This window comes from Phyllostomus hastatus, unplaced genomic scaffold (genome assembly GCF_019186645.2).
Source record: "Phyllostomus hastatus isolate PE091 unplaced genomic scaffold, TTU_PhHast_1.1 phas_contig_86, whole genome shotgun sequence".
Taxonomy (NCBI): Eukaryota; Metazoa; Chordata; class Mammalia; order Chiroptera; family Phyllostomidae; genus Phyllostomus; species Phyllostomus hastatus.
In genome coordinates, this window is record NW_025333977.1 from 57,876,604 (window position 1) to 57,901,370 (window position 24,767).

The 24,767-nt window shown below is 35.1% G+C and overlaps 1 non-coding gene across 1 annotated transcript; it reads left to right on the forward strand.

Annotated features, from left to right (window-relative positions):
• The first annotated feature begins 17,798 nt into the window (after positions 1-17,798).
• LOC123827615 lies at positions 17,799-17,961 on the forward strand. The gene has a single exon (XR_006787274.1). It is a non-coding gene; the product is annotated as a U1 spliceosomal RNA (small nuclear RNA).
• The last annotated feature ends 6,806 nt before the right edge of the window (positions 17,962-24,767 follow it).

Consider the following 24,767-nt stretch of genomic DNA (forward strand, 5'->3'; position numbering starts at 1 on the left):
CCTTCACTAAACTGGGGAAGTTTACTTTCATTATTTTTTCAAATAAGTTTTCAATTTCTTGCTTTTCATCTTCTCCTTCTGGCACTCCATGATTCAGATGTTGGCATGTTGGAGGATGTCCCAGAGTTTTCTTATACTCTCCTCATTTTTTTTTTTTTGAATTCTTGTTTCTTCATTCTATTCTGGCTGAATGTTTATTTCTTCCTTATGGTCCAAATCATTAATTTGAATCCCCACTTCCTTCTCTTCACTGTTTGTTCCCTATGGATTTTTCTTTATTTCACTTAGTGTAACCTTCATTTCTTCCCTTATGTTTTTACCTTACTGGATAATTTCTCTGAGCATCCTTATCAACAGTGTTTTGAATTCTGCATCTGATAAGTTGGCTATCTCTGTTTTGCTTAGTTCTTTTCTTGAGTTCTGTTTTGTTTTTATTTTGGGGGCATATTTCTTTGTCTCCCCAACTTGGCAGCTCCCTGTATTTATTTCTGTGTATTAAGTTGAGCTGCTTTAACTCCCTGTCTTAGTGTACCAGTTAAGTTGTAAGGAAAAGAGCCTTAGGTATTTGTCAGGACAGGGCAACCTGCTTCACCATTTTGTGGTGCTGTGTTGGGGGGAGGATTTGGAGAGAGGACAATGATGCTGTCTGGCACTAGCCCCATTTCCAGTCATTTCACCCACTTCTTGTATGCAACTTGATTCCTTCTAGCTGCTGCTCTGGTGATAATTCACAGCATGGGTGGATTTGTGTATATTCTAAGACTGTGCAGGCCCTTTAAATGGACTCTCCTGATAAATCGGCAGTTTTTCCCACTGCACCAACCCCCACTGTTTTTTTTTTTATAGCCAGAAATTATAAGGCTTTATCTTTGTGGTACTGGAGCCCTGGTCTGTGCCATCTGGCTTGGGGCTGGGATTGCTCATTCCCAAGGTATCTCTCTCAATTTTTATCCATCACACATGAATGTGGGACTGCCTGTTTCACTGGGGCTGCCACCTCTCCACACCATACCATGTCCTTTTCATCCTGGCTCCCCATCTCTGCCCTTCCTACCCATTGGATAAATGTAGCCTTTTTAAATCCTTGGTTGTCAGACTTACATACAGTTTAATTTTCTGGTAGTTCTGGGTGTTTTTTGTTTGGCAGTTAGTTGTGATTCTTCTCATGGCTATGAAAGGAGGCAAAGCATGTCTACCTATTCCTCCATCTTGACTGGAAGTGCCTTGGAGTTACTTCTTGAAGTCAAAGCATTAAGTAGCACTCAATTGGAATATTGTCAGTCCAATAATTAAATGTCAGAGCCAATTAAGGTAAACATAAGTGTGAGGTATGCGATGTATTTAAAGTAGTATTATTTCCCTAAATTGGGAAACAAAGGGCTAAAAAATGGCTAATGGCTTCTTGACATGATGTTCTGCCAAAAGCCTAGATTTGGTAAACACTAAATATTTATGTAAAAATAACATATTACTCATATACAAATGAACATTGCAAAGATCTAGAAAACTATTCCTACTATACCATATTTCTCTTACTATATCATATACATTAATTTTTCAAGCACATCTGATTTTTAATTATGCATATTTAATCTATGTATATACTACTACATATCTTTAATTTAGGACTCCAAATCCATTGGGGCCTTAGCTTAGTCCTATGATTTTAGTTCAGTGTAATTTTCATAAAATCTTCTCATCAAATTATACAAATTTATCCAAAGTTTAATTGCTGGATGAAAGTAAATTTAAATAAACATCCAATAATACCAAATAATGTCTCTAATTCATAATTTGACTTATGATAGTTTGCAGGAAATAGTTTTGACTACAAAATTTAATTTTCATTTAAACCAGAAAATCACCTTTACTTATTTTTTAAAAAGGTTTACTTTATTTATTTTTAGAGAGGAGGGAAGGGAACGAGAAAGAAAGGAGAGAAACATCAGTGTGTGGTTGCATCTCACAAGCCCCTTACTGGGGACCTGGCCTGCAACCCAGGCATTTGCTCTGACTGGGAATAGAACCAGCAACCTTTTGGTTCACAGGCCAGCACTCTATCTACTGAGCTGCACCAGCCAGGGCTACTTCTTTATTTTTAATAATTTAGAAATATATGCCTGTATATAAATCTATATCCACTCACATATGCTCTCCCTAAATAATTATCTAATAGTGATGGTGATATTTAAATTTCAATGTTAAGATGCCCAATGCCCTCGTAAATCCAAGGTAAATTACTAAAAATAAGGTTATTGGATCAAACGAATAATTTTATTGAAAACATAATCTGTACAAAATACAATTTTTATTCTTGTTATATCAGTGGTTTTAAGGTGAACGGACAATGTCAATTCTGTTCTCTAATGACAAATGAAAATACATGATATTAGGTTTTAAAGGTTTTAAAATCTTCCCTCCCTGCCCTCCACCACACACACTGTCAATTTCTTCCCTTTGGAACACTTTTAATTTTTTCCCATGTATACTGGTATTGCTCTTATTCTGAGTGCTTTATATGTAGAACTGTGTAAGATGACATTCATCTTGTCTCCTGGAGGCAGCTGTACTTCTAATACCTGTCAAATCTTCCAAAGACAGGAATATCTATAATGTCTCTTCTGTCTGATTCTGCAATCTGACACCCTCTCTCAGGGAAGTGATCAGACTACATTCCAGGAGATGGATGTGGCCAGCTTCTTAATAAGAGTTGTTTATTCTAGGTGTTACAGTATCTGCAGAATTTATCCTCAGTAATAGGTGACTAGTTATCCAGTTATTTAGCTTTTGAGGGGTCATCTTGAAAGACTATTTATATCAATCTGTGTTCAATCAGTAATTCAGGGGAAGTACAATACAAAGAATGATTAAGCTATCATGGGTGAAAAACTATAAAGAAGGAAAGATACTTTCAAGGGTATCCTAGGTCTGAGGGAAGAATTCTTAAGGAAAGACAAGCTTGGAGGGATTTCAGACCTCATGAAAATGGTGTGATTGCAGGCCTCTGGATGGTGGAGCTGTTCAGTGAGGAACTAACCCATGATTACAATGAAAGCAGAAAGAAAATCCTCTAGGACTCAGATAAGCCAAGCAGGTGGATGCTATTCATAGAGAGTGAGAGTAGCACAGTGGTTTCCAAACCCAGAGCAGAGTGTCTGTATTGGGCAAACCATAAAAACAAAGCCCTATGGCACACACCAGCTGAGCCTGTGGATGGGCATGCAGAGTGTGTCTGCATTGCTAGCAGCACTGCTGAAGCTAGGTGTTTGAAAGACCTTCCTCTGCAGCTATGCAAGAATCTAGCACACTTCTGTCAGTATGGCCTGTGTCAGCTTGAGCCAGGACATGTCTAGGCCACTGTGCAGGATGAAATCAGGTGGAGATCCTGCTAAATATTTTGGGTGGGGGCCTGAAATGTATGCAGGTGGAGCTAGTAAGACAGCACAAGGAGCAGGGACCTGAATTGAGTGTCAATGTCTTTCTCTTCTTCTCTGTCTTTATATGTATGTATTTGTTTTCTTGTCTTTCTATATTCTAACATATATCACAACTACTGAACTCCTTTCCCAGGATTTTAGTAAAGTTTCTTGTTTCTCCTGGCTGGTGTAGCTCAGTGGATTGAGCGTGGGCTGCAAACCAAAATGTCACAGGTTCGATTCCCAGTCAGGGCACATGCCTGGGTTGCAGGCCACGGCCCCCAGCAACCGCACATTGATGTTTCTCTCTCTCTCTCTTTCTCCCTCCCTTCCCTCTCTAAATAAATAAAAAATAAATAAATAAATAAATAAATAAATAAATAAAATCTTTTTAAAAAAGTTTCTTGTTTCTAAAATGTTGAACCCACTGCTAAGATTTCCTCAGGCATCAGGGACTTTGTTTCTCTGAGACACTGGTGGAAAGAGACAACAAACTTCAAAAAGCAATGGCTGTGTAGGATCTAGGCTTAGGGGTTTCCAAGGCTTACAAAAGGTATGAGGTTCACTAATCAACAAAATAAACAAGCAAGCAAAATATAACCAAAGACACTGAAACTGAGAACAGGCTGACAGTGACTAGAGGGGAGAGGGGCGGTGATAATGGGGGAAAAGGGTGAAGGGTTTACAGGAACAATTGTAAAGGACACATGGATAATAACAAGGAGGGGGGCTGGGAACAGGGGAGGGAAGTAGGAAAGACTGGGGGGAAAAGGCAGAAAATTGTATGTGAACAACAATAAAAATGTTTACAAAAAGTTATGAGGTTCAAATGTGGCATGGAAACAGAATGTTACCAAACTAGAGAATTCAGGCAATGAAGTTGTCCATAGAACCTTAGGAAGATGAGATAGCAAAGTCCTTTACACAGTTTTTATGATGTTAAAGAAACCTCTAGTATTTTGAAGTGACCCTGGGAAGATGAAGATGGCTTATCAATAACAAAGGCAAAATGTTTCAAACACCTGGGAGAAAAATGTGTTTTGAGTCAGAAGACATCTGACTGAGAAGAAAGGAAATTATGCTTTTCACATACCTGAATTTGTGGACTGAGATTTATACATGTTCTGTCTTTGTAGATGTCTGTACACTATGATACATGAGATGTGAATTCCTAAGAGTTGTGAAGACATAAATATTTTCCTATTAATGTTCTGACCTTTTTTTCTTGGGATACTATAAAAACTATGGATAAAATCATATATATGGATCTCAAGATGATTTTAATATAGAGGAGAAAATATTATCTGAAAATGTTAATATATGCATGTATATTATATATGTGTAAGGTACATATATGTTATATATGTTAATATATATGTGTATGCAAATACACATAATTTTATTTTATTTTAAAATATATTTTATTTCTTTATTTTTTAGAGAAAGGGAAGGGAAGCGGAAAGAGAGGAAGAGAAACATCAGTGTGTGATTGCCTCTCATATTCCCTCTACTGGGGACATGGCCCACCACCCAGGTATATGCCCTGACTGGGAATCCAACCAGTGACCCTTTTGTTCACAGCCCATGCTCAATCCACTGAGCTACACCAGCCAGGGAAAAAAATATATATATATATTTTATATATATATATATTATTTATATATATATATAATTGTATATGTGTATATGTGTATATGTGTATATATATAATATATATACACATATACACATATCACACACACACAAACCCCTACAAGTTCTCTGAGTCAGAGATGAAGTGTATTTCTCACAACAAAATTAGCAGCCAAAGCAACATCTATGTCAGCTCCTATATCCAGATCCCAGTAGGGTAATTCTGCAAAGGCCAGATATTTTCTGTACATGCAACAAAGGTGCATCACAGGAAGGGAATCCTGGACTTTAGTAGAATATGAACTTTTACAATGCTGCTGGCACATCTAAGCATACTTTTTCCATTGAGACAGAGAGACACACACACAGAAAGAAAGAAAATCACCTTGGGGACAAATAGGAACAATCTCTAAGTGTATTATTCTAGAATGTAAGCAAACATCTGTGGAAAAGACAGGAGATTTATCTTTAGTATAATGGGACATCTCTAGATAGGTGGATCTCTCTAGAGGTATAACACTGTCTTAGCTTCCAGGGCTGTCTTCCATTGATATGTGTCATTTACTTAGATGGCCTGAATCATTAGAAATCTATGAGAGAGGCAAGAAAAATCATCTTCCAACAGAAAAATCAACAGGTAAACCTTGTCAGAGCTGCAATCATGACAATACTTATAACTTGGAGCTCTTAAGTAACTCCTATGTGGATGGTTGTTTGAGAGGTGCAAAATTAGGGGTTTAGATGTAGAGTTTGGAGGCATAGTTATTCAAAGTTTTAAAAAACAACCAAGAATAATATGATCAAAGGTAAGGCTAGAGATGATGATGTGTACCAAATACTGTAGGTCATTGTAGGCCCTCAAAATACTTTGGAACATCTATTAAAATTCAGGGCAATATTAAATGATTTTAAATGTTAGAATATCTTAACCAGAAATAGCTATTAAAATAGTACTTAATCTATAATAAATAATTTATTTTGTGTTGAATTGATCAAAAATGAATATGAGAAAACCAATTAAATTCAATAAGAGTGTTAGTATATTCTAGATCAAGGTAGAGAGATCACTTAGACTATGCTGGTGACACAGGAGATGAAATATTTTGCTCAAATCCAGGCATAGAAATTATACAAAATCTAGTGTGGTGGTAATTTTCCCATATATATGTTAACATTTTTGGAAAATTTTACCATTTTTTTTTCTGTTGTGATGGTCAAACGTATGTAAAATATCAAAACCTCAACTTGGATGTGTTTTGGGCATGGGGATAATCAAAGGAGAGCATAAAGGGCTGGTGAGAAAAGACAAGTGGATATAATAAAGATCCACTACAACTGAGCGGGCTCCCTGGACCCAGGAAACTGCTTACATCTAACATGGTTGATATGCTAGCGAGAATATGCAATAAATCATTTGGAAATCAAGGAGTTAGTGAGCAGGTGGGAAAAAACTAGTTCCATGATTAATTTTGTTCATTTTGAAGCAGGAAGTCAGTGACCCTCTGAAGAGTACAGAAATTATCAGGTCCTCCAGGAAGAATGGTTAAAAGGGTGATATAAGGTTTTATGTCCCTGCTGTCTACAGCCATAACACCCTGACTGTGCCCAATCCCGTCTAGTATCCCTGCTAAGTGTTGATCTTTAGCATAGGATTTTTTTCTTTTTTTGCATTGATGTGCAAAAAGTACACACGTAGGAACCAGAGGAACAACACTAGCCATAGAGCAAACCTACCATGACATGAATTACCCAAAAAACACTGCAAAATTATATTGTATTATTTTCTCAAAGGAGCTTTTAATGTGAAGAACATTATTTAGAGTTTACTTTTATTGTGAAAATAATATTACATTTATTAAAATTACAAATCCCAAATTTACCTCCTTGTTAAGCTACTAATCTCTACATATGAATTTAATATTTCTAAGTCTAGAAAGTTTTACTACCTCTTTGGGCCTTTGAATAGTGTTTAGTCCCATTTACAAACTCAGTTAATTAAATATCTTCAACATTTTAAACTGCATTCATAAATTTAATATATTCAATTTCTTTTTAAGTATTTCAATTGTCTAATTGACTTCCTGAATGCTGAAATAATTATATAAATTTAATATGGTACACTAAACCATAAGTGCTCTTAAATGTTAGAATTCTGAATATGAAATTAGTAAATCTATAATAATTTCTCAATTACACGTATTAAAATTAGAATTACAGGATTAATCAGTTTGATGGTTAAAATGTCAAATATTTTAAAATAAATCACAAGTGCTTAAGTAGCAAATATACATGAATTCTAAACTTAACACAAAAATGCTAACATTCTAGTATTTGTTTTAATTCATTTCTTTTTTTTTAAAGATTTATTTATTTATTTTTAGAGAGGGAAGGGAGGGAGAAAGAGAGAGAGAGAGAAACATCAGTGTGTGGTTGCTGGGGACCATGGCCTGCAACCCAGGCATGTGCCCTGGCTAGGAATTGAACCTGCGATGGTTTGGTTTGCAGCCCACACTCAATCCACTGAGCTATGCCAGCCAGGGCTTAATTCATTTCTATACTAAATTCTGAATCTCCCAGAGGTTGATAATATTAAATCATTAACAAAAGTATAATCCTAAAAAAAAGTTGGCCTCTTGAAGAAAAATTGGGGGGCTTCCTGAGGTTGTGTATTGCATCCATTTGGTCCATAATTTATAATTATGAACATCAACACAATTTTTCTCATGGGCATAACAGCAATGCTGAGCAACTCAAAGTAGCCACATTATGGACTAAAGAACATAAAAAACTGTATGGTTACATATCCATACATGAGTCATCATTATTACCTAATTTTCAAATCAAATTAGGGTTGAATTCTGTGTTTCCCAAAGCGTTGTCTAGCATTGCGGTTATAATGTTTAAAGTAATTTTCCTGAGAGAAAACCTACTGAAGAGTCAATCTATGAAACACACTAATAATCTATGATTTGGGCAACACCATGAAATCCACAGCTGCCCTGCCCTGAGGATTCTCCTGCATCGCCAGCCTTCCACAGTCTTGTTATAGAGGTCAGAGGACTGAAGTATATTTTGAAGATCTCCATATTCGCAGTCCCCATTCCTGTCCTGGCCAGAAAGGTAACTGACTATATCTATTCCTCAGAGATATATTACTAAATGTTAAAATTGGCTAGGTCTTGACTTTTAGAAAATAGAACCATCAAAAAAAAAGCAAATAGTTTTGAGATGAGCGTTTTTGTTCAGGAGAGAGTAGTAGTCAAGGCTCTGGAACCACATTGTCTGGGTTCAAATTCTGACTCTGACAATTACTAATTATGTAATGAGCAACAGTCCTATGATAAACTAGTTCATCTGCAGCATGCTGATTAGCTCATTCTGTTTGTTTTTACATATTTAAAATGGAATATAATAGTGTCTCCTGAATAGAGTATAGTGAGGGTTAATTTAGAGGACTCCATATTAGAATTGCTTGGGTTGATTTTTAGAAACAATCACAGGTTCTCAGACCCAATTCCACAATGACTAGACCAGAATATCTAAAGGTTGAGGCCTAGATAATGTAATAAAGTGATGAGATTAATGACTGGTTTGTGCTTATAATATTTTATTATTATTGTGGAGCCCTAGACCAAATTTATCTTTGGCTCTGTTTTCAGTAACATATGCAAGCAGAAAGTAACTCTAACAAATAGTTATTTCTTTTAGACCCTACTAAGTTGAATGAGAACCTGATATTCTACTCTAAATTGGCCTATAGCCCTCTTTCATTTTCTAGTTTATTTTCTACATTGTGTATGTGTGTGTGTGCTTTATAAGTAAATTAGAAGAGATAATCATTTATATGTTACCTTCCATGTGAACTTTTTTAATTCTTTCAGAATCTCTTGGGGGAGACCCAAACTTTCTTTGAGTATTTGGATTAGTACTCATAGAATCATAATAAGAGTAATAACTGCATCATACACTTGGTATACCCTGAGTACAAGGAAACATCCTAGAACACTCAGTATAGTTTTATCATTTCTGATAATGGTAGATTCTTTGCCTATCCCTGGCTCTTGCTTTCTCACTTCCACTGTCATCATCTCTATATGCTTTAGAATATTTATTCCTATTTTTATGATACTCTGTTCTCCTTATGGAGTTTCTGAACTACCAAAATTCAGAGTCTTCTGGATTAAGGAATTCAAGAGGGAACTCTTTCTCCTAGTTCTAATACAGCATCCCAAACACCTCCTTGTACACACAGTCAGTACGCCCTTCCAGCTCATTGGCCTTACTCAGTGAGAGGGGGAGGCTAGTGAAGTACTGTCTGGTAATCAGATTATGATATTTACCCTGTTGTACATGTGTGGATCCCCCATCCTCTACCAGTTATACAATGGATAAATTCCACAAACTCTTATACACTTTAATACCAGTTTCCATCACAAATTGGCAGCTTTTGGTACCTTAGTAGGCATGTGGTAAATTATTGCAATAATTCATGCCTTTGTGTGGCCATCTGTTTTGTTTTTTGATCAAGACAACAGTAAAAGTTGATGAGAGTTAAGGGATTTTGCACTTTAGCTTTGAATTTACTCTCTCTGGAACCCTGCAATCATAACTATGTGAGCAATCCCAGGTTAATCTGCAGAAGAATAAGAGCATGTATGCCATTAATCCAGTCATTCCAGCCAACCATCTGATACAGAGTGGGGTCATTGCCACTCAGCTATTCACGGGCACATGAACAAGATTAGAAGAAATGTATAACTAAGCCAAGTGTGAATTTCAAATTCACAAAATTATGATTGAAATTAATGGTTGAGAACTTTAAACCATTAAATTTTAAATTGGATTATCATACAGCTATCAGTAACAGATTCAAAATGGTATGGTATGTTGCTCTTATTAGCTGCTGATGTAGACAGTGCTCCCTAACTTAGTTGTATGCAAGGTGAATGCTCTCCATATGCTTCCTTGTCTCACGTAAGGCAAGGGCAGCTAAGATTCCATTCTGGTCACTGAAAATTGGGGAGTAAAACCATGGTATCCATCTTGGCATGTCTTGAACAAAAAGCTCACATCAAGGTCTATGGACTTTTGGATTAAGAGCATAGCCATGGACCATCAGTATTGGACTGATGGTCCAATGGACATCTCTCAGGTCTGAGCTCTGTCTTTGGGACCTTAACCTTTTCACTCTACCATCTTAAGCATGGGTGGGCAAACTCCATCTGTAGAGAGATAGATAGTAAATATTTTAGGATTTTAGGATCCATGCAGTCTCTGTCACAACTATTCAACCCTGCCACTATAGTACAAAGAATCCACTGGTAATATGTAAGGAAAGAACATGGCTATGTTCCAATATAATTTTATTTACAAGAAAAAAAGTATAGGACAAGATTTACTCCATAAGCTATAATCAGCCAAATTCTTACTTATCTAAACCATGAATATTGGCATATCTTTCTCTTAGCTTTTAATTCCAACAAGATTATTACTCCCAGTTGAGATGCTATACCTCTGCATGTGTATAGAGAAGAGAGAGGTAGTATGAGGGTCTTAGGCCTTAAACGATAATATATTTGCTAGTCAGGGCTAGCATAGGTGCGTTCCAAGAGTACTTACTTGATATCCTTCTAAATCTGCTCTAGCAATTTTTCACTATCCATGATAAAGCTTTCCAGCTTCATTTACAAACTAAATGCATCATTATTTCCTCAGGCTATTGAAGAACGAATTGTTTCACGAATATTTCTACCCTGCTCAGGGTCCAGGAACACACCAATCCCCAAATATGCTTTTCCCCACTCATGCTCCACGTATCTTCTCAAGGACAGGCCTTCTAAGTGCTCTGAGGTCTGCCTGCATTTCTCTAATAATTGAATTCTTATAACATGTCCCTAGTGTGTTCGATCTCATTCATCTTCCCTTGACCTTTACTCAACACCCCTGTGAATACCTTGTACATCCATTCTGCAACAGTGTCCGGAACAGGCTGCATTGATTGTGATGTTATTATTAACTGATTTCTGCAGAGTAAGTGGGGCTGGAATTTGCATTATCTGAGTCCTCCCATTCATTCCACCTATTTCTTACTGGACATCTTTTCTTTTTTAAAAACAATCTAAATGTCTTTAATTGCATACAGTTATACACAACACTTCCCAGCTCACAAGTGTAAAGGCATAGTATTTCTACCAGAAAAGCAAAATTACAGCCTTTTGATAAAAACCTTGCATTTTATACTCACCTAGTATCTCCAGCACTGTCTCCTGATAGGTACGCTTTATATTAAGAGTAGTGGTGTTGGACCCAGTTCCATCCCTGTGTACTCTTCTGCTAATTTTACACATCACCTTAATGCAGTACTGGCTTATTTTCATTCAGGCCTAGTTAGTCACCTTGTGGGATGGGATGGATGATATTGTAAACATATAACTTTGTTCTTGCACTCCACATCATATCAAGGGCATACACGTAGAGTCATTTACCATAAATTCCACTTCTTACACACAGTTGAAAATTAACAAACTTGATAATGAGTGTATGATATGGAACATTTGTTTTTGCCAACAGGTGGACTTTAGTTTCTAGTGGCTTTGGAAATTTGTCCTAGATATCCTTCTCTTCTAGTGTTTTTTTTTTCCTTTTTTCTTACCCTTTACTTTCCTTTCAGTTTGCAGCTTCATTTTGAGAGAGTTCTACATGTTTCTGTTGTGGTATCTTACATGATCATACATTGGAACTCTGTTATCCACCTCCCTTTTGAAGATGAATGGTAAAAACATTTCCACTTGTAGTTCTCCCAAGCATAGCACATATTTTTTTTTCTGATACTTCAGAGAATATTGCTAAAATAGCATTAATATTATTAATCTGTTTACTTTATACAAATATGTATTCCCATATCCAAATTTATTCTACACACTTTAATCATTTCTCTTTTAAAATAATTAATTAAATTTATTTTTAGAGAGAAGGAAAAGGAGGGAGAAAGAGAGATAGAAACATTGATGTGTAGTTGCCTCTCCCACTCCCTTTACCGGGGACCTGGCCCAGAACCCAGGCATGTGCCCTGACTGGGAATTAAACCAGTGATCCTTTGGTTTGGAGGTTGGCACTCAGTCCACTGATCCACACCAGTCAGGGCAGATCATTTCTTCACAGAAAAGAAAATAAGGCTGACATGAACAGAGAAATCTGATCATAAAAATGTGTTTTTTAATTTTTTTACTCACTTTATTTATCACCTATTCTTCACTATAGTGTATGAGTATATTTTTTCCATTTTCTAATTCATCTTATTTTTTAATTATTCCTTAAAGATAATTGTCAGGAATTTCCAGAGCTTAATAAAATAGATAAGTATTGATTGCAGATCTTTTGAAATGCTAAACTCTTAACCTAATTTCTTTTGATATTTCTAAAATAAATGTTGAACTGTCTGATGTTGTTTGAGTTATCAACCTGAATCAGATCCTGTAATACAGACACCACTGCAGGCTGTGTTTGCACCAAATGAACTGAGCTGTCATATCTACAGCTGAATAAGACTTCAAGAAAATTCATCCAATTATTTTTATTAATTTCCCCACTGTTTCTTTCCTTGTCCAATGATCCACATCTCCAAAGTATAAATTGCCCAGGAGTACTTGAGTAAAGAGTATCTGTCTAAATATTAAACTAGACTTTTTTCTCAATTAAAAGAATCTTTAAAATAAGTAGAAAAAAACAAGACAAAAACAAACCAAACCAAAATGAGACTATTGTTTTAACAATGTTAACTGTATTATCATAAAATACTACTAATATCTGAATTTTATTAGCCTCTGAATACTATCATTTGTGTATTGATATTTTTATTAGATAACTAATTTCCAGCCTCTGATAACAGAACCTGTTTAGTAAACATTTATTTGGTCTGACAGAAGACTATTTTCCCTTGGTTTACTGTTTAAAAAATGGATAGTGATACTTCAGTTTAAGGTAAGATATAGTTGTTTTTCAGTTAGATATTTAAAATTCTCTGTCTTTACATTGTTTGTGAGTGAAAAAAATTGAATAGTGACATGAAAAAAATGTATTCATAATTACCTTATTAAATCCCAACCATTCTCATGCATTCAAAACACCAAATCTTATAAAATAGTAGATAATCAAGATTAAAATATAGATGAGATACTTGCCTTTTAGCAATACCCAAACCTTGGACAGTAATTGCTTTGAATTTAGTGGAATACTCTTCAAAATAATCTATTAATATAACACTAATTATTTAATATATATATTTTGAAGATTTATCATGTGCTTGAGGATCTATGTGCCTTATTAGTTACTTGAGAGCATTTATATACGGGCATTTTACAAATGTATATCTGTGTAAAAATGAATTCGAATGCTAATTTTTTGTGCAAAAAATGAAACAACTGCTCTCTATTGGTGTCTTTCACATAACCATATTGAATTAAAAAACATAAATTTTATACTCTGTATTATAATTCTCTTAAAAATATAAAAGTACTTTATTTTTAAACCCTGACATTTTGTTCCTGCAAGTTTTATACATGGTATGGCATCCATTGTGTATCAATGGTGTGCATTCTTAAAAATATATATGTATTTTTAAATGAAAATGTTAGGTAGGATAGATAGGAAAGAAAGGCAGGGAAGAAGACATGTCCCACCCACCGACTCAGCAGCCTTGAACTTATGTGTATCTTTTCCATTATCTGGGCAAGAAAGCCTTTGAAACTGTGCTTCCATCCCAAGGCCCGAAAGACCCAGAAAGGCCCATAAGTACCTAAAGGAATAAGCCCATTAATACCTTTTTGTAGTCATACCTCAGTCCTGGAAAGCTTAGCACCACCTTTACCTGTAGCTTCTTCCAGTCTCCCCACTTATCCCACCAACTACATAATCCTCAGGACAAAGGACTTGGGCTTGAAGCTCTTGGCTGTCTGGCCTCCTGGCCTCTGGCCATGTGCCTAGTTTCCATCCTGACCTTTGGCAACCCTTACCTTCTACACCCTTACCCTGCTTCAACCTGAACCTATGTCTCTCACCCATCCCTCCCACCTTAACTAGGCATTCTCTTCCATGAAAACAGGTCACCAATAAACCCTGCTTGCACTCTAATGGATTTTCTGATTTCTGATTCTTATTGCATTGGAGAGAAGAACAGAGTTTGTGGGAGTTTCTTTTGTAAAAAAAAAATACCAATAATAATTATAGAATATATACCAATGCAGCCTTTAGTCAAGTTTGTATTTCACTTAATTTATGATATGGAATGGAAAAATGTCTTTTTATTTCATCTTATTAAAAATTTCCATATTTTTCTTTCAATTTGCTTTTCCCAGAATATCTTTTCTTACTCTCTAGTTTGTGTGGCATTTTTATTCCTCTTTAATTAAAAATAAATACATCTTATTGAGCTCATATTGATATACAAAGAGTTGCACACATTTATGTATCCATTCTGATGAGATTTTCTTCTTCCTTTAAACATCTGTGTAAGTTGCTTACCTATGAAGATTTGTGGGAAAAAATGGGCCACACATTAACCTGACAAGCTTAGGGGAGGTCTGCGAAGCAGCCTTGCAAACTCAGAGACCCAGAGTAACCACAAAGGATGATCTGAAATTAAAACACAAACTATAAGCAGGTCCATCCTTACCTTAATGGAGCCTGTCTTCTGTCTTTTTGCATCAGTGATAACATACCTTTGGAATGTCTGGGTAACTTCCCTTTTTTCCCAAACCCCTTGGGCACAACCACAAGAGCTGAGACCAGAAATCCCCTCATTGTCATTGTTAATCATGTTAATTGTTGACTCTTAACTATCCTTTACCCACCTATGTAAACCTATGTAAAAGAAGTATATTTCTATCATTTTACCTTTTATCTAATACCAGAGCCTGCCTCCCACCCCCACCTTTACTTTCTCCCGCCTCCCTAACCTATCACCAATGGATTCCATGTAACCCCCTGATGTCTCCTCCTTTGGTTGCAATGTATAAAATAAGGTGCTAAACTTCCATTTTCCAGAGCATTTCTCAATTTGTTGAGATTTTGCTTACTGGCAACTGTTGTCAGTTTGGCTCAAGTAAACTCACCAAAAATTCTTTACAGGTGTGAATGTCTCTTATGTTGGCAGATTTTTCTGACTCATTCTTGACAGACACAATTAGTTACTCCATTCGTTGTAGTTTAATATAACTTAATATATACCTTTTAGCATTTTCTTCTATTCTTATAATGTTTGCCTCATACAATACACATCAGAAGGTAAAGACACTACTCTCTGGATCTGCAAGGTATTACATATTTTTATTTTCAGTGAATAAATGACATTAATTATTTACATGCATTTTCTTGATATATAATCACTGGATTTTTAAAAAAATGTTTGAGTAAATCAAGAATACTAGGACCCTGTTCTTTAGGATTCCCAAAGGGACTGAGATTTTTAGCTATTAGATATAATAAAAATCGTAAATATTCTGCATAAAATTGAAGGAACCTTACAACAGAATATAAAATATAGGAAAATGGGGGTGGGGAAACCTGCTTAATCCCCAAGAACAGTGTTTGCAACTGTTTGCTATTTTCCCTCACGTAAGAAACACAGCTCTCAGGTTCTCTCTGGAGTATACCCACAGCTTTCTTCCCTCTCAGGTGTGCATCTTTACTTTTCTCTCCTAAACTCTGTGGGTACCCATGAGACTTGCAACCAGGGGAACAAAGGATAGTGGCAGCTTGTCCTAGCCTAACCCTTTGAATCTTGGAGATACTCTTTTCTCTGACTTTAAAACAATAATAATAATAGCATAGCTAAACAAGTTTTTAGTCTAAATTTTTAAGCAAAAATTACGTTGTTGGCCTTTTTCTGAGTCATAACATTATTTATAACATAAGATCAATGGTTATGTAATGGTCTATGCACTATGACTTTTCTTAAACATTCCTCTGATTCAGATAGAACACAAAGCTAGAATGTGAGATGGCCATAAGAAAGCTTTCATGGCCACCCAGGTGAGGTATATATGTATCATTCAGGCAGGGAACATAAAGATTCACTGTACCAGGTTTAATGTAATGTGTAAATTCCTTTTTTTAAGTAAATTTTAAAATTGAATTCTAGAATTCACATATTCTTCCTTCTGCTTATTTCCAGAAGAGTGTTATTAAGTGAAAATCCTTCTAATATTCACTAAATCAATGTATATGAAGATTTAATTATTTTTCTTGGCATAAACATTTTATATTTAGAAAACATTCAGTAGCATTGATAAGTTGACCCCTCCCACATACAAATTTAAAACAAACTTGAAAACAGTCAAATAAAGAAGAGAGTTAGAGAGAGTTTATTCTTTAAAATAATGCAATAAGAAAGAATAAGAATGGCAAGTCTGTGAGTTTCTGGCCTGAATATTTTTCCCAAGCCCCCAAGGATATTACAAAATATACAGAGAAAAATCTCATATTCATGAACTGAAGATGACAGAGAATAGAGTTTAGTGACAAAAGAGAAATTTAGAAGTTAAAGGGCAAAACGTAGCAGGTAGAGAATAACAGAAAGAGGGGTATAAACTTGCCCATATTCCTCGCTGTCATCTAAACTGCAGAATCATAGGAAAGTCAGCAAGAAGGGCAGAAGAATTTCTGGAAAAGAATAATGAGGACACTACTTTCTAAAGACAGAGTTGCACTGGGTGTAATCTGAGATTTTGTTGTTGTTGTTTTTTTTATACTGAGAGCAGTTCCCAACTGTGCACCTCCCAGGCAACAGACAAACCCTAGTAGAAGCCTTACTAATTTGGGACAAACCCTTGAGGCTAGAAAAACAAATGAAAATTAAGGAAAAAATCCCTAAGAACAAGAAAACTACCAAGAGCACAAAACAGAATCTAGAACCAGAAAAATTTGTGATCCACAATGTCCACTTTTCAACCAAAAATAGCTCCATCAAAGAAAATGGAGAGTCATTCATAATAAAGACAAAAAGAAGACCAATAAAAACTGAGTGGACCCAGGTTGAATTCATCAGCCAAAAATTATATAAATATGGTCAAAGGATTTTAGGGACATATGTACAAAATTAGTGTAAGCTGATCTTAATGTGTTAATAGAAGGAAAACCTCAACAGAGAAATAAACACCATGCAAAAACTAATCCACTGCTGAAAAATATCAGTAACTATAAAGGGAAAAAATAACAAGATTTGTTTAATACCATATTTGAGTGAATAGAATAATCAGCAAACTTAAAACTAAATTCAGAAAATAACACAATCTAAATAATAGAAAGAAAAAAGATCAAATAAAAATTGGTAAAGCCTCAGAAACATGAGGAAATCTCAAGTATCCAATATATAAGTAGTTGAAGTATCCCCCCCAAAAAAAATGAAGAAAGAAAGAAATAACTAAATCAATAATGGCCAAAAGTTTCACAAATTTGTCGATCTAAGAAGCTCAACAAATCACAAACAAAAGTACAAATATGCAACATATAACTCAATAATAAATCTTCTAAAAGTGTGAAATAAAGAGAAAAATCTTGAAAATATTTATAGAAAAATGAACAATTTATTTTGCTATGAATATTGGGGAACAATATTACAGTTAATGATGGAGCTTCTATCAGAAACCATTGAGGCCAGAAGACTGAAATATGACTTATTCAAATATGCTAAACAAACAATAACATAGTGTCAACTAAAATTTCTATACCTGGTAAAATTGTCTACCAAAAAAAATATTTATCTGGCAGAGGAGATTCCATGATCACCAAGGTGGTTTTCCAGGGCGAGGCTTAACCCTTGCATTCTGGGTGTTCTGACCCCTGTGATTTCCCCAAATGTGGGAAACTCAACTGCATAATCTGTGGTAGTGGGGGACTGCATTCATGCTCTCACCTGAAAAAAAAAAGAAAAAAACAAAAAAAACTAAACACAAAGCAAAGCTGTTTTTACATTCACAAAAATTTAGAGAATTGGTTGCCAGCAGAACTGTCTGTATTACAAGAAAAGCTAGTTTTCTCTGTGTGAAAGTATATGACACAGGACAATACATGGAAATGTATGAAAAAGCTTGGAAGTAGTAACTTATTAGTAAATAAATAAAAAATACATAATTGGACATGGAAGTTTAGAATACTATGATTTAACATGAAAAATAGAACATAAAGTAATAATTTTAAAAGTATTTTTCTCTATATTGAATATTACAAATCAATACAAGAAAAAATAAAAAAATAATAAATGGAGAAATATATCATTTTAATGAAATAGGAGACTGGCATTTATATGCAAGTGAAATCAACCTAACACAATAAATGACAGTTTTTTTTTTAAAGAACAACGTTGGAGATAATCATACATTTTTATTTTAAATTTTACTCTAAATTGTAAATGACTAAGAGAGTATATTTTAACAATAGTATATCCATGAAGGTTAATAGAATGAAATAGATGGTATAGGAACACACAATGCATGTATTTTCAAATGATTTCCTATTCAACTAATTTTTCAACAAATCTTCCAAATGACTTAATGAGGAAACGATAATTTTTACAGCAAATGGTACTGAAAAACCTGTATATTTGCATAATAGCTGCAATAGTTTATATTTCCATTAGCAATGTATGAAAATCCACTTGCTTCAGATTCCTGTCAGAATTTGTTGTTACCGGTTTTCATTTGGGCTATTCTGGTAACTGTGCCATGACATTTCATTGTGGTTTACATATGCATTTCCCTAGTGATGAATCATGGCTAACATGTTTTCATGTGCTTATTTGCCAACTACATATCCTCTCTGATAAAAATTCTTTCATACTTTTACCCATTCTCTAACTGTATTGTTGGCTTAATTTTATTGTTGAGATTGATAGTTCTTTACTTACTCAAGATACTGGTCTGTTGTTGCGCGTGGGTCACCAGCCAGCAGTGACCACGGAACGCTGTGGATGGCTCTACGATAAACACTCGAGAAAAAACAACACATGCACAGAGACAGACTAGTTTCTGTGGGGAAGTAGGGACGAAATGGCCACCCCCCCTTGTGGGGAGCGCGCCAATTTACAGTCCGTACCTGCTTTTATTGGGCTCATTTTGCATAATAATTCAGGTAAAGTACAGTACTCATTTGGGGGAAGTAAGGAATCATAGAAAACAAAGAACTCTGCCAGTCTATTGAGTTGGGGGTCAAAGAGCTGTAAGACTGAGGAACAAAATAACTTCCTCCTAAGACCCTTCTCATTCAACTGAGAGCATTCTAAACAAAGGAGGTTTCACAGTAATTTACATGTTCTTTCTTAGGCCTGATCACCCCTAGGGGAATCTGCACTTCTCAGTACCGAGCTGCACCACCCTGTCATTGTTTCAGGCTTAGGTGGAGCAAGGGAACTAAGGCAACTGGGAGACAAGGAGGTTTTCTCCCAGATGCTGAGAACTCAGGCTATGTCAAAGCCGAGGAGCGAGGGTCCATCACTCCCCTTTTGCTGCAGCCCCCCAAGTCCTTCTTTTGGGGGGCCTCCCAAAAGTGATCGTGCCTATCTTAGGTCGTTCCCCCCATGGGGAATCTTACCCGTCTTTGGCTAACCGACCAAGCTTTTTGGGGTTCAGTTATGAATAAAGCAGCAGAAGCAGCATTCCTGCCAGGAAGATAAGCTTTTGTCTCCTTGCTGGCTTATGGTTCCAAGGGCCTTCCCTTAGCCTTAGTTAGGCGGGGGTTTCAGCTTCTGATACCAGTCAGGGCGGTTCCTAACAGTCTGTTGTGAGATATGTGGTTTTAAATATTATCTCTTAGTCTGTAGTTTGTATTTTTAGCCTATTTAAAGGGCTTTTCACACAGCAACTTTTTAAAAAAAATTTTGAGGCAGTACAAACTACCAATTGTTTTTAATAAATTGTGATTTGGTTTACGTCTAAGAACTGTTTGCTCAGTCTTAGTTATAAAAGATTTTCTTATTTTTCTCAAGGTTTTAATTTTACATTTTGTTTAATTTTTCCATCTGTTCTCCTGTTATAACAAAAATACCATAGACTGAGTGGCTTATAAAAAATAGAAATTTATTTCTCACATTCTGGAGGCTGGAAGTCCAAGATCAGGGACCAGCATGGTCCAGTTATGATGAAGGTCCTCTTTTTTATGTTGCAAACTGCCAACTTATTACTGCAAAGCTCTTCCAAGGCTCTTGTGAAGGCACCCATTTCATTCATGGCAAATCTCCCCCAAAAGACCTCCTTTAATCCTAGTTACCACTTCCTAATACCATCACATATGGGATAGGATTCCAACATATGAATTTCAAAAGGATACAAACAATCATTCCATAACAATGAATTATTTTATATAAGTTGTGAGAATTATGTTTGAACATGCCCAATATCTTCAGCATCAATTAATAAAAAGGCATTTTTTTCCATCCCTTGCCTTGATTTTACACATTTGTCAAAAATCCATTGTAAATGGGGAGCAATGTCAGTAAAAGAGTAGAACCCCATAACTCAATCCCTCAGAGAGATACTGATTTAAGAATATACACTCCAAAAGAATTTATAAGAATTCTAGAAACAAATTAAGAATTATTAATGCCCCAAGATAGCCCAAAGCCAACAACAGCCTCAATGCAATGGGTAGGAAAAGCTATGTTATTTCAACTGTGTCAGGCCTTCCCTTAAACTGGCTTAGCTGAGAGCAATCAACAGAAGGTATCCAGTTTATACTTCTCCATCAGAGAGAGAGAGAAAAGTGGAATATGCATCCAACATTCCGCCTTTTCAGAGAGCTGACATACTTTGAATGCCTGAGGGCTACTGAGAACAAAAGAAATCTAGTGTCTTATTGCAGTCAACAAGACCTGCAATGCTGCAGACAAACACTAGAGAGAGCAAGAGATTGCCAGCACATGAAAAATAAACTGGCAAGTTTGTCTACTGGGGAACACGTTCACACAGAAAAAGATGCATCTCAATAAAAGATTTAATAGGTCCCCAGAAACTCTAGCTTAGATAATTGGTAAAGAAAGTTTTTTCTTCATATGAAGCTGTAAGGTCATGAAGACTGGAAAAAAAATGGCTATTTTTTCAAAGGTACAATGCACCACAAATATAACAAGGTATACAAAGAAACAGAAAAGTGTGCCCCAGAAAAAGGACCAAAACAAGCCTTCAAAAACCAACCCTAAGGAAATAGATACCTTCGAATTCAAAAGAATCATGTTAAAGATGCTCCATGCATCTCAAGAGAAACACAGATACACAACTAAATGAAATCAGAAAAATTCAGCTGAAAAAAATAGAAAATATTAACATAAATATTTAAAAAGTTGGAGATGAAGAACATAATAATTGAATTGAACAATTCCCTAGAGAGTTTTAACAGCTGACTTAATGAAACAGAAGAAAAAAGTCAGTGAACTTGAAGGTAGGCTACTTAAAATTATAGAATCAAAGAAAACAAAAGAACAAAGTAAAGTAAAAATAAAACAAAAACATTCTAAGAGACTTGTAGGACACTGCCATGAACTCAGTATATACATTATGGGAATCCAAGGAAGAGAAGAGAGAGAGTAAAAGATACTGAGAAAATGTTTGAAGAAATAATAGCAAAAATCTTCTCAAATATGAGGAAGAAAAACATCCAAAGTCAATACAGTTAAAAGATACCCAGTTGTATGAATGCAGAAGCCCACACTGAGATGCGTTGTTAATCAAACTGCCAAAAATTAAAGACAAAAAGAAAATTTCTAAAGTAGAAAAAGAAACAAACTCTCATCATATAGAAGAGAAGTCTCATAAGATTATCCACAGCTTTTTCAACAGAAACTTTATAGGTCAGAAAAGGAAGATGTCATATTCAAAATGCTGAAATGCTGAAGAGGAAAACTGATAACTAAGAATACTATATATGGTAAAACCGTGTTTCAGAAGAAGGAAAAGTAAAGACCTTTATATCTGTGTGTGTGCACATATGTGTGTATATGTATATATGTACATATATATACTGAGAGAGTGCATTGTCACTATACATGCCTTAGAATAATTTATAAGTGAGTCTTTCACATTAAAAGTGTCAATGTAAGAAACATTTGAACCTGTAGAGAATTTTTGTTGTCTATTTGAGCCAAACTGGTCACAATTGCTGGAAAGCAAAATCTTAAGGGATTGAGACATTCTCCAGAAAATGGCAGTTTAGCATCTTATTTTATACATTAGAATCAAAGGAGGAGACATCGGGGGTTACATGGAATCCATTGGTGATAGATTAGGGAGGCAGCAGAAAGGCAGCAGAAACCAAAGCCTCTGGGACTGGATAAAAGGTAAAATGATGATAGACACATACTTCTTTGACATAAGTGGGTAAAAGATATTTAACAGTCAACAATGGACATAACAGTGACAAAGAGGGGATCTGTGGTCTCTGATTATGCCCAAGGGGTTTGGGAAAAAAGAGGTTACCCTGACATTCCAAAGACCTGTTATCATAGATGCAAAAAACAATAGATAGGCTTAGTTAAGGTACAGCTTGACCTTTGCTAGGGAAAAATGGTGACTTAGGACATGACTATCTACTATAAAAAGCATTTAGTTAATAAATTTTAATTTCAGACCATACTCTGTGGTTAATTTAGGTCTCTGAGTATGTAAGGCTGTCTGCAGACCTACACTGAGCTTGTCAGCTTAACGTGTGGCCCCTTTTCTTCCACAAATGCAAAAGGCACATAACAGCAACATAAAGGCATAGAAAAAGATAAAAGTTTTCTGGTAACAGCAAATATATGGACAAGTACAGAATTTTATAACTATGGTATTAGTGTATAAATCACTTTTAATAGAGGTATAGGATGTAAAACATAAAAGTATAAAATAACTATAAAACTATGTTAATAGACACACAATATAAAAATCTAAGTTTTTGGCATTGGTAATATAATGTGGGGTATGAATGTGAAAGGATAAAATCTTTGTATGTGATCAAAGTTATCAGTTTACAATAGAGTTATATTATTATAAAGTGTTTTATTTAACTCCCATGATAACCACGGAGAATATACCTCTAGAAGGTGCACAAGAGGAAATGAGATGAAAGGTCTGGTCAGTGTGGCTCAGTTGGTTGGAGCTTCACCCATAAAAAGAAAGACTGCAGGTCTAATTCCCATTCAGGGCACATGCCTAGGTTGTGGGTTCAGTCCCTGGTCAGGGCACGTACAGGAGGTGAAGGATCTATGTTTTTCTCTCACATCAATGTTTCTCTCCCTCTCTCTCTCCCTCTTTTCCCTTCTTTCTAAAATCAATAAGTATGTCATTGAATGAGAATAAAAAAAGAAATGTGATAGGAATCATTGTATGCCAATACCAATAATAAATAACTCACAGAGAAAAGCAGAAAGAGAGAAAAAGAGAAACAAAATAATTACAAGAAATATAGGACATAGTAAAATGGTGGTAGTAATTCTTACCTATCAGTAATTACTTTAAATATGAATGACTTAAACTGCCCATTCAAAAGACAGAATGTCTAGGTCCTGGCCAGCTAGGTCATTTGGTTAAAGTGCCGTCCTTATACAACAAGGTTTGGGGTTTGATCCTAGGTCAGGGAGCGTGCAAAAATCAACCAATGAACACATAAATAAGTGGAACAACAAATCAAATGTCTCCCTCTCTCTACTTCTCTCTAAAATCAATAAGTAAAAAAAAAAAAAAGACAGTATCTAAATATATAAAAACAAAGAAACAATATCTAACTATATATTGTTTACCAGAGAATTATTTTAGATGTAAGGACATATAATGTTGAAAGTAAGAGGACAGTAAAAAGATATATCATGCAAATGATAATCAAAAAAGAGTAGAGATAGCCATGTTTATATAGAGTAAATATACTGTAAGTAAAAAAAAATTGATATGAGAAAAAAGGATATTATATAATGATAAAAGGGTCAAGTCACCTCAAAGATACAATAATGATCAATTTACATGTACCTAATATCAGAGCTCTCAAATATATAAAGCATAAAAGTTGAGAGAAATGGAAGAACAAATAGTAACAACATACTAGTAGGATATTTTAATACTCCAAACTCAATAATGGATAAAACCTACTATACAGAATATCAAAAGAAAATACAAGATTTGAACACTATAGAGCAATTGACATTAACAGACATGTACAGACTACTCTACCAAACAGATGCAGAATACATTTTTTTTCTCAAGATCATGTGAAACATTCTCCAGGATAGATCAATGTGAGATCACAAAAGAAGTCTTAATAATTTTAGGGAGATAAAGTTTATACTAAGTATTCATTTGGACTACAATGAAATTAAGTTAAAAATCAATTGCAAACTGGAAACTGGAAAATTCACAAATGGGGGAATTGAACAACACATGCTTAAAAAACCAATGGATCAAAGAAGTTACAAAGGAAAGTAGAAAATATTCTTAGACAAATAAAAATGAAAATACAACATACCAAAACCTTTGATGCAGAAAAACAATTCTAAAAGGAAAGTTTATAGTCATAAATGCCAATGTTATAAAAAAGAAAAAAATTCAAATTAACAGCCTAACTTGATATCTCAAAGAAATAGGATTAAAAAATAACCCAAAAGTTAGCAGAAGGGAGAAAATAACAGATATTTTAGCAGAAATAAATAAAACAGATAACAGAAAAGTGATAGAAAGAAATCAACAAAATAAGAGTTGGATTTTTGAA